The 11,614-nt window shown below is 36.3% G+C and overlaps 1 pseudogene across 1 annotated transcript; it reads left to right on the top strand.

Annotated features, from left to right (window-relative positions):
- The first annotated feature begins 10,428 nt into the window (after positions 1-10,428).
- On the top strand, positions 10,429-10,899 carry LOC311186953 (glutathione S-transferase 3, mitochondrial-like; annotated as a pseudogene). The gene has a single exon. The product of its transcript is annotated as a glutathione S-transferase 3, mitochondrial-like (transcript).
- The last annotated feature ends 715 nt before the right edge of the window (positions 10,900-11,614 follow it).

The following is an 11,614-nucleotide window of genomic DNA, read 5'->3' as shown; positions in this document are numbered from 1 at the left end:
GAGTTCTTAAACAGCTCTGAGGAAATTCATTTGACATACTCAAACACAAAGGAGCTTACAAAAGGGGATAGGTCATTGCATGAGTTTCAAATGCAATGTATGGCCCTAGTAAATTCCTGAAAATTCTTTGGCAAACTGAAAGCTGCTCTGTCTGACACTCAGAACCCACAACATTAATACATGTCCACCACCTTTTAGCCCTTTTTAAGATCTGTAGTCAACATATTCCTCATTTATAATTTTATATTATCTCACTTTTTGCTATTACTTGCATATGAAACCATCTTAAATGGGAACTTCTCCAAAAAAAGGTTCTAGAATGTGTCCAAATTAAAAATCAGTGGGTACTCCTGCTATTTATTGCCCTCAGACTCTTCTACAGTGTAGACTTTGGCAACCTCCTGGAGCCTCTGGACCACCTATGATGGCCATTAGTCATGAGTTTCAAATGCAATAAACTGTTTTTCTCAGCATTGTATTATTCATAATAGAATGGCAGTTGTTGGCCACATACTGGTTCTTGAGAAAACAGATGCTTTTTACAGACCTTGAGCTGATGATCCTATGACCCCATTATAGCATGGGTAATGGCAGCAGCACCCCCAAGATCAGCACAGCTATTCAGACCCCTTACTACAGGATGGAGCTATCAATCTAATCTTTTAAGTGTCTGCTCTTAGCCCTTGGGCAGGACTGCCTCACTCACCAATGAAGTAAATAGAAAGTAAATAAAGCATTGACTACTCTAAGATTAAGAAGGTCCTCATCTGACTTGGTATTAAAATGTATAATGTAGGCAGAGTAAATAAAACCATCTGTTATCAGCAATCAGATCAATGAACAAAAAAGTATCCGAAAGTACACCCAAGTAAATATGGGAATTTAGTATATGATAAAGAGTATTTATTTATTTTTGTTTTTTAAATTAAGGTAATATTGGGATACCCCATCACCAACACCCATATTCTACCACCACAGAACATTGCGTTTCACTCCTCTTTGAAGAGGTTTTTATTTTTTATTAATGAGGAAATGATTAATGTTCTATAGATGATGTTGGGGCAACTAGCAACTATTTTGAGGGAAAAAGAGAGAAACCTGGATTTTTAACTTTCTATTTAAAAATAAATTTCAAATGACTCAGAGATTTAAACATAAAATAAAGAATAGACTTAGGACACCTTAGCAGAAAACACAGAGAAAATGTATAAATCCATGAAATGGAGAAAGTATTCCTAAAGTGAGACACAGAACACAGAAGCTTAAAAAAAGTGATTAACTACATGAAAACCTTACAAATTTTCTGAGCAAAAGACACCCTAAAAAAGTCAAAATATAAATGGAAACTGGAAAATATTTTAACAACACATATGACAAAGAAAGATGTAAGTTTCCTAAGTTGTAAAAAATCCTTCCAAATCCTTCCAAATAAGAAAAAGATGAATCAATGTAGGGATGAGCAAAGTGCATAAACGGGCAAATCACAGAACAAAATTGTATCAGTGAATTGTAAATATGGAAAGCTGTTTAACCTCAACCTTACTCCAGGAAATCTAAACGAAAACAAGTATACATTATTATTCTCTTATTACATTGCTGAATATCCAAATATCTAGTCATACACAAGGATAGACACCTATAGAGGAAGCTGTGAGCCAGTATACATACTCATTTATTCTTGATTGAGTGTATTTTGGTTCAATGTATTTTAATGAAATTAGTTTGCATGATGAATACAAACAACAAGAACATTGTCAAAATATAAAATATACAGACATCTTTTGATCCATTACTTGGCTTTTATCCTGTAGGCATTACATGCTAAAATATATATGCATCCACACAGAAGGATATTTATTTCAGGTCTGTCTATAACAGCAAAGAGTAGACTCACTGTGCCTTTCATTCAGGTAAATGTTTAAATAAATTCTGTACAATGTTAAGTTGTTCAAAGAATATGGCAGATTTATATGTAACTATACATAGTTTCTGAGATATATGTCTAACTGTACAAAAGCAGAATCCAGAAGTGTGAATACTATGCTCTTATTTGTGCAAAAGAAAATTTGATGCAATTTTGACATGAAAGGATACATAAGATATTGTTAATATAGTCAGTGCCTTTAGGGAAAGGAGTTTCCTGGATAGTAAGGAAATATCATTTATATTGTAAATGATTGCTTTATTGGAGTGTTACCATGTCCCTGTGTTATTTTTTCAAAAGAAGAATGTTGATAATTAATTAAAAACAAAGGAAGTAAGTCATGGGTCATTTGGATTGAGAACCAAACACAAAACATTCATCTTAGCATGTATATTATCTGAAATAAAAGAAAACAAATTTACAAATGTTCCCTTGAAGCAGCACAAGAAGTGTCTATTTCTTTTAAGCAAGGGATGGTCAGTGGAAATTAATTGTACTACTATTACTAATTTAAGACTTTTAGAATATCATTGGTGTTTTCTTTGTTTAGTGTACTGCTGTTGTTGGTTTAACCTTATTGAGGAATAATTGATAAATATACTTGCATATATTTAAAGTTTACAATGTAATGACTTGACATATATATTCACTGTGGCATGATTACTAGCATCAAGAAAAGTAACACATGGATAATGCTTTTGTTGTTTATTCTTTAAGAGTTTTTATCAGTTCATTCAAGATTTTTCCCCCAGTACTATTTTTGCATGTATTTTCCCAATATCAAAATAACTTTTTTGGTATTCTTCTGATTATAAAAACAATATTCATTTATTATAAAACATACAGATAATATAGAAAAGTATAAAGGATATATAAGAAGAAAAGTATCTATAAACCTGCTACCTGGACAAAACCACTAGTATATTTTGGTGTCTATCCTTCCAGAATTACATATATGTATTAGTAAATATTAAAACAAATACTAAAAAATATATTTTAACAGTATTGTTTTATGTATAGTATTTTATTACAGATTTCCCAAATAACACTAAGAGACAAGATTCTATGCCAATTAATCAGGATGTATATCATTATAGCATCATAAATACAACATGAGTAATGAATGCAGGGTATACTGTAGTGTTGACGCTTTATAATTTGTTTCTCCAAGTGATTATTTTTTATGTAAATGAGGTTTTTAAGTCCTTATCCAGCATTTCAACTGCAAGTGAGATTTGTAGAGGACCTACTTTATATGTCACATAGCATTCTTTAGATATGAACATACATGAAAAACCTATTAATTGCATATTGAAATTATTTGAGTTATTTGCCTTCTCTCCAGGGTGTTTGAAGATTCCTAGATGAATCTATTAGAAGAATCTGAAAAGAGTGTTTTAAGAGTATAAATGAGGGGGCAATTTATTTGAAATGGAAAAATGAAGAAAGCTTTATGGAGAAGTTAACATTTGCGCTAGTCTTTACAGGAGGAAATAGAAAGGGCATTCTCTAAAGAAAGTTTAGAATTTTTTAAAAGGTGAGCAAGGAATCAACAGAGAGAGCCTAGCTGACTATCTAGACAGTTCTCATAAATTCACAATTAACTTGGTAAATTATCCACTGTATCCAGAGGTTAGCATTCAGGCAGTTTATCAGTAATACCTCATTTACTTATCTCATCTATTGTGTATATATTTATTGTGTGTATGTATATAAGGAAGGGTATAATTAACAATAACCTGGCAATTTAGCATTTTTCAAAGTATGAAACAAAATTTAAATGTGGTTAAAATAATATAAGCATCTATAAAGTATCTTCATATATGAGATGCAGTGAATCATAAAGATGCATATATTGATATCTTGCCATTTTATTTAAAATAAAAAAATAATTTTAAAATGAGAGACTTCAAATAATATTTGTAAAATATTTGTATTATATCACTTACAATTGTACATTTAAGGATAAAATATATTTTTCTCTTTCTCACCCAAAATTGTGTATTTTGAAAAATGTATTAGAGCTTCTGTTTTCAGCTCAGACATAGAGAACTTGAATGAGCATTGCTCCTATCCTAAAAACAAGAAATAAAGTAAAAAAAGCTACAAATTAATGAAACTAGTTGTACCTTTCAGAGAAGTATGTTTGCAGACCAAATAAGTAACTAAAACTCTAAAATAAAAAACAAGATGTATCTGAAGGGAGAAACAGAACTTACTTAAAAATGCATATAGTAGTCCTTACCTTTTCTGCTACAAACATTAGAAAAAAGAGATGAGTAATACATAACTAGTGGAAATCAAACAGTCATAAAAATGCTCAAATAAACCGAGATCAGGTAGAAATCAGGAAAAGGAAAGACAGAACAAGTGGTACATATACTAACAATTAATACCATGACATATATGAAGAAGTTAAAATAGTGTCTGTCTCCCTTTGTTATTAAAAAGTAGCAAAAATTCATTCTATTAGAAGATGAGTACCATAATAACATCTTTCTCACAGGGTTGTTTTGAGGGTTAAATAAGAATAAGTGTTTTCCAAAGCCTAATGCAATTATGGGCACATAGTAGGATGCCAGTGGGTTCAGTATATATTGAGTGGAATATACTTCATGGGGTAGTTGAAATTGAAGTAGTCTGTTAGCCAAGGTTTGTTCATAGACAAGATTGGACCCATTTTAGTTTTGTTACATGACCAGGATGATCAAAGCAGAGAGGATATTCTTAGAGGGGGAAGTGGGAAGAGGGATGTGTGTGTGGGGTGGGGGGGCAGTGAAATTAGAAAGGGATATGGATGTGACCTGAAACTGCTATACAAACCAACAAATCCCTGATGCACTTCCAGTCATATTTAAACACAAATATTTCCAGCTTGTAAAAACAAAAGAAGAAGTTCTCTATTTACTAACTCTCTATTTACTAACTCTCATGGATCCAGCAGTGGTATCAATGCTCAAGAAAATCCACTGATGACACTGAAACTTGGTGGAGTAGAGGCAGGTTTGAAAAGGGGCTGCCAACTCCTATCAGATAACAAAGTCGTTTGAACCTGGAAAATTCAAGTGCTGTAGCAGATACAGGACCGAAGACACCTGGGGTGAAATTCAGTTTCCTATTTGCTCATACTCACATTACTTAAGCCTCAGCAAATCTTCAGGGAACCACTGCCTTTGGAGACACCAGCTGTGCTTTGTTTCTGTCTGCAAGCTGCTAGTAAGCACCCTAATGGCGAATCTGCCTCTGGGGGATGAATCCTGAAAGAAGAATGTAAATGTAAAGCTTTAAATGTAAAGTTTTTCAAAATGGAGGCAGTGTAAAAGATCCAGTGGACTCAATGAAGTAAAATATCGCTTCTGTATTACGGTCACCATGTTGCAACCTGGACTAACCAAATGGAGTGTGGTTTGTTTGGTCACTACCTGCTGAATTGGGGGGATGGATGGAAATTGAGCTAGTGTGATGCCATAAATGCCAAAGAACACAGGTCAGCATACTAGGTATGGAGAAGTGGAGAGATGGATTTTATTTTGATGTGCATTTGTTACAGGGCAACCCCAAAAGGAAATGAGATGGTCTAAGTCCTCACCCATATGCTTAAAAAAAAACTCAGAACAAGACCCATGGGCAGGCACACATAGGAAAGTTAATAAAAGCCTTATTTACAAGAGAAATGAAAAAAGGGGGAGCACAGAGAGTGAGAGATATAGAGAGGTTAATTGGTCAATATGTCCCACCAGTAACGTTGCCTATGCTGGGGCCCTGAGTTCTTGCTGAAGGCAGGCAAAACCCACTCTCCCTGCAGGCACACCATTGTTTGGTTTTATAGGAGGAGTGGCTGCTTAACCCCACCCTTAGTTCCCAGCAATCCACTCTTCAGGAAGTCAAGAGCCGTGGCAGACTCATGGCATGATGGGAGTTGTAGTCCTCTGTACCTAGACTCTCTTGGGCATGGGGGTGAGAGTTGAGTCCATAAAACATCAGTGGGTGTAGTTAATGCAGGACACACTGCTCTCCCAACACATTTACAAAAGATTGGGGTAAAAGTGGCAAGAGGGATATTGGGACTGGAACTTAGTTATTTCTCAAATCCAAGTGAAATAAAAACAGCTGTTTATTATTATTTAATGTGAAAAAATACAGTCTGTTAGACTTTCTCACTCATTAATTCAGCTCTGTGCTGATCCCCCTGACTTAACTTGGCCCTTTCCATTCTCTTCCCTGACCTCTTTTGTTTGTCTGTTTTATTAAAATATAATGGACGTACCGCATATATCGGTTTCAGGTGTACACTGACATTTCTAAAAGGCAAATCTGAGCATGTCCTTTCCCTACTTGAAAACCTTCAATGACTATCCATTACCTCAGGAAAGAATACAATAATCTTAGCACATATTTTGTGATGTGACCCCACAAATATCTTTAGCTATTTCTCCCTCTGAAACTGTCCCCACTTGTGTGGGGACAGAAATTTTATGCTCCATAAATATTGAATGCTTGCAATTTCCTGCATATACTTTATTAATGGCATGCCCCCATATCTTCGTACTTGCAATTCTTTCTCTGGAATGCCATTTATGCACCATTCTTCCTGGATAACTCCTGCTTCATCTACCATTGAACCATGAGCCAATAGTTTTTCATTCTTTCAGAGATTTCCTCCAACCTCAGGGAGGGAAAAAAACTTGTGCATATTTTCTCTAGCTGTATTTATTACATTGCATTGGAAATTATTTATAGGCTTTCCATTAAAGATTGCAAGATTTTGAGAACAGGGACTTCTTCACTGATTACCAGAGACCAAATCAACATAATAAACATCCAATGCATGTGTGTTCAATGTAGGCCAAATCTCTGTGGCCGTTAATGAATCTCAGGACTATAAGAAGATAGATTTGAGCAGTGTCTTCTATCACCCGATTATTTTCAGACTCATCCTCCCAGGTAATCACTTAGACTGCAAGAATTTTCTTTTGATAATGAGTGGATAGTTTTGTTTACGAAATCTGTTTGAACTTTTAGTGATCAAACAGTACGTACTGGGTGTTTAAGTAGCTAGATAACACTATATGACATGCTTCTGGCCTGTGAGGAATTTGCAATCTGGTTCAGGAGATAAGAGATTACTTTCTCATCTTGCTGGGTTTGTATATGAATGGTGGTTAGTAACCATCCCAGTTTGCCTGCAGCTGTCCTACTCTTAATACTAAAAGCCCCAGTTCCTGGGAAATCCCTTAGTTCTAGGCAAACCAGATGACCTTCAAACATCTGTTGCAGATATGCAACAGAGCATCTTACTTACCCTTAATGTAAACCCGAAGAAGGGCAATAATTTTTATATGAATATTATTGACATGAATTGTGTCTTCCCAGTCAGTGCCTTGCAGGAATGAATGTAGGAAAGAGGGAAGAAGGGACTAAAATAAAACATTGCTCCTCTACTCCAAAGGTTAGTTTGCTTCCAAAAGAAAACTAGGGAGTCTTGTGTAGTTGGAGTAGCAGATGAGATATTCTTCAAACTGAGTGAGACTTCATTGAGGCCCAATGGAGCTTAGTCTGAAATAATGCCAGATATTAGGAATAAGAAGAAAAGTGAAGTGTAGAGAGAAGGCAGTTTGACAGAATGAACATAACACTGTACTAGGGGACAAAATATATTGGTTTCAACACCGATACTGCCACTTATTAACAGTGATGTTTTTGCGACTATCCTATTTCGTAGTTTCATTATCTTATATATGGAATAGCAAGAGTCAGTACCTCAGAGGGCTGAGGAAAATAACGTCAACTAATGTAAATGCAAGTTGAAATTGTAAAACATAATAAAAGCTTTCATGTAGTTTTGGTAAATTGCCACTAAGTCAATGAGATAATAGTAGACAGATGGAAGGTTTCCTGGTGATTCACACATGGTGGAAATCGGCATCTGGAGGGGGGTATTTATACAAGTATTACCTTTTAGATAACCATTTAGTCAACAGATACCATATGTCCAGTGCTGTGCTAAGGGTTGAGGAAAGAGGGATAGCTTGTGAGGAAATCAATTAATATTTCTGTTTTAATGAACTCGTATTCTGGGAAAATGTATTTGAATTTCTTTGCTAACTCTTATACTAGGGAGGAAAGTGGTTTAATATTGAATGTGATAAGTGAGGGGACAGTGGTATTCAAATTTTACATGCTAGATGGTAAGGGAAATTTGGACTTTCTTAGATGCTAGCTGAAATTACTTCCGGAGTCTGCTCCAGGTTTTTTTTTTTTTCTTTTAAAGATTTATTTATTTATACAAGCACTGGGTACAGTCAGAAGCGAGGGAGGGTGAGAGAATTCACCAGAGCCAGAGCGGGGAGCAGTACAGGCAGAAGGACAAAGTACACTGCTGAGGGGAGCAGCGGGCGCAGGAGAAGTCTGCGCGCCATGTGGGACTCTCACCCGGCAGCCTGGGATTGAACCGGTGCTGCAGAGGCTGCGGGCAGCTTCGCAACCCAGTGCTCAACCGCTGAGCCACCAGGGAAGCCCTGCCCCAGGTTTTTTGAATAGACTGAGCAGTATCACAATTTTTTTGGTGCTTCAATTTTATTTTTTAAAAGTGTCAAAATTTGAAGCCAAATCTGTGAATAAAGCAGATGATTAAGCTAAGGAACATGCTTTTGACTTAATCGGTTGTGACTATTAAAATAGTGATCACATTTTTCTTATGTGGCTTATAAAGTTACTCCAGAGACATTTTTCAAAAAGGAATTCTAAAAGAATCTGGGAGCTACAGCATAATTCTTGGTAAGTATGTATTTTTCTAAGATGACAGTTTTAAGGGAACAACTTTCATTTCAAATACATTTTTTTCTAGGTTTGTGTTTATCAATCACATTTATTTAATAACATATAAGCCCATTATTAAAGGTGGTTAAATAAAGAAAAATAATGCTGTAACTCACCACTTTAACAAAATTCATGTTTCTATATTTTATTACATAATAGTCACTTCTCATAATATACTATTATCCATTTATATGATGGAATTTCATTTTGAGGTATATATCTCAACCATCTCAAGCCCCAGATAAAAAAGACAAGCCAAACTCTCTCTCTCTCTCTCTCTCTCTCTCTCTCTCTCTCGCTCACACACACACACACACACATTTAGTTTAGGCTGGAAAGACTCTCCATGATTTCCTGCCTTTTTGGAATGCAATTAGCAAATACAAAGCTGTTCAAAATGCTTTGTGTAGTTTTTTCCCTTTTGTTTGGAAGTTCCAGATTTGCATTTTTGAAGTACCAATGTCTGGATTCTCTTTTGTTTCCTGCTATGAATCCCAGTTTCCAGGAGTGACTGCTGTTTGAGGAGTCTGCAGTTAGTTAAATGAGGATTACTATATATGACTTCATGTGATTCACAAAGGAACATAACAGGGTTCTCCGTGGGGAGGCAGCATATGTGGGGGATCTGGCAATGTAATGGAACACACACAGGAAATTCTTAATGTTGTGTTGTAAACACAATTGTTAGTAGACTCCATGTAATGAAAAAGTCTGGTACATTCTTGGAAGCTAGGACTTAGTATTACTGTTACAAAAGTCTTTTGAGAATTATAGCTAAAACTAAGGGATATGAAAATGTTTACAGTAGATGGAGATTTACGAGGGCTACAACTCTGAAAACTGCAAGAATCTGTGGGGGGAAAACAACTTTGGTTGTATATTTTCCTCACACAATGTAAAGGAACACTTCTTTACTTACTGGCACCACAGGATGCTCCAGGTCCCTCTTGAGTTTTTTCCTGCCTAACCAATGAACCAATCATTTCTGCAAGTCAAAAGGGTACAACCTGGAATAACTCCCAGTGGTTTAAGATGCTGTTTTAATCTCCTCCTTTTTCATCTTGCTGGTGAGGGAAGGTTTCTTATCTTATTACCAGGGTGGGCAAACACTTGACATCCAAGAAAATTTTATCAGTTACACATACTCACAGTCCAGGGGGAGGGCACCACACACCACATGAGACACAAGGGATTTACACTTGGGTGTATAGTGAACAAGCAGAGGATATGGGAGGTGAACTCTGTAGTGTCAAGAGGGTGAGACACCCCTGGTTCCTGCAAGAAATTGTGATCTGAAATGCGTCACTCAGGGACAAGCAAGCACTATGTCTGGTCCCCTTGATAATGAGTATTTCTTGGCTAGGAGATATCTGTGGGCATAGAATGAGGAGGGAAACTTGACATTAGATCATGGAAGTCCTCCTGATTTCAGGCAATAGATGACATTAGGCCTTAATTTAAATCTTCCATCACAAATGGAAGAAGTTCGACAATTAACAACAAATAACAATAGCACTGGATTATAATCCCTAGAATAAAGTGAAAACTGATGCATCCATACTGATATGAATAAATAAATAATTGAATAAGGAACAAATTTTTCTTATGGAAAAATACACTTAACAAATGTACGAGGAGGCACAGCTGCCTTCTGCACCAGCCGAGTGGAGGGGACCAGAGCCAGGATGGCCATGCTTGCTAAGGAATACGGTTTTGTGGATCTGATAGGTGCTGACAGCTTTGTCGTGATAGCTCACCCAGCCATACCCATCAGCATAGCCATGGCCTGCAAGACGTATCCTATCATGTACAGCACAAACCCTGAAAATGAGCACCTCTTCAATTGCATTCAGCAAGCCCTTGGAAGTATATCCTGCCTTAATTTTTCTAGCTGTGGGAAGTGTTGACCACTCATGTATAGTTTCTGGCTTGGGCTTAGCCTGGATTGTTGGATGAATTCTTTGTGCTTATGGCTATTATCCAGCAAGCAAAACTGGGGAGCCCTGGGAACCATCACCCCCATTAGTGTGATGGGCACAACTGTGTGCTCTCCCTTCCAGTATCTTTGTTGGGTAAAAACTACCCTGGGCAGAGGACCTAGATGCTGCCATAAAAGAATTATCAGATGTTTAAAAACTCTCATTCATCTTGAGTGACTTTTATTTCCAGTTACGTTTTCCCTCTCAATGTAATAAAAAAGTATCTGGCATCAGCCTCATGCCTAAACCAAAAACAAAAACCAAACCCAAATTTAGAAGGAAAGAGGACAATAGAAAATCACCATTAAGACCCCACAGTAATAAATGGTGCTGGAAAGTTCTACTTAAGTATGCTAACATTAATGGGCAAAGTTTTGTGGAGAAATGGCATATCTGTATTGTTACAAGGTACCTTCTGCAAGGTATTTATTGCTTTCAAAAGAAAAATAACTTTACAGTAGAAAAGTGTGGCAGATATACATTAACCAAGCGATCAAGGATAATGTCAAGAGTAAGAAGACATAAACACATGAAGTACTCCCTGATATGATCCACTGAGAAGGGCACATCACCACCTCCATAGTAGTCACCCAAAAAATGCATAACTTCAATCATATTTTAGAAAAACCATCAGAGGAGCCCAAGTTGAAGAGCATTCTAGAAAATAACTGACAAGTATGGTTCAAAATTATTAGGACACGAAAGACAAGGAAATACTGAATGATTTTCACAACTCAGAGGAGACTAAGGAAATATAACTCAATGTGGTGTGGGATCCAAGGCATTAGTGGAAAAACCAATGATATCAGAATGTTATTGCCTTGGTTTTGATATATGCACCACTAAGAGAAACTAATAAAGAATATAGGGGAACTCTACTACTTTTGCAACT

This window comes from Talpa europaea, assembly GCF_964194135.1.
Source record: "Talpa europaea genome assembly, chromosome: X".
NCBI classification, from domain to species: Eukaryota; Metazoa; Chordata; class Mammalia; order Eulipotyphla; family Talpidae; genus Talpa; species Talpa europaea.
The sequence above is the reverse complement of the archived record's forward strand: the minus strand, read 5'-3'. Positions and strand labels throughout refer to the sequence as shown.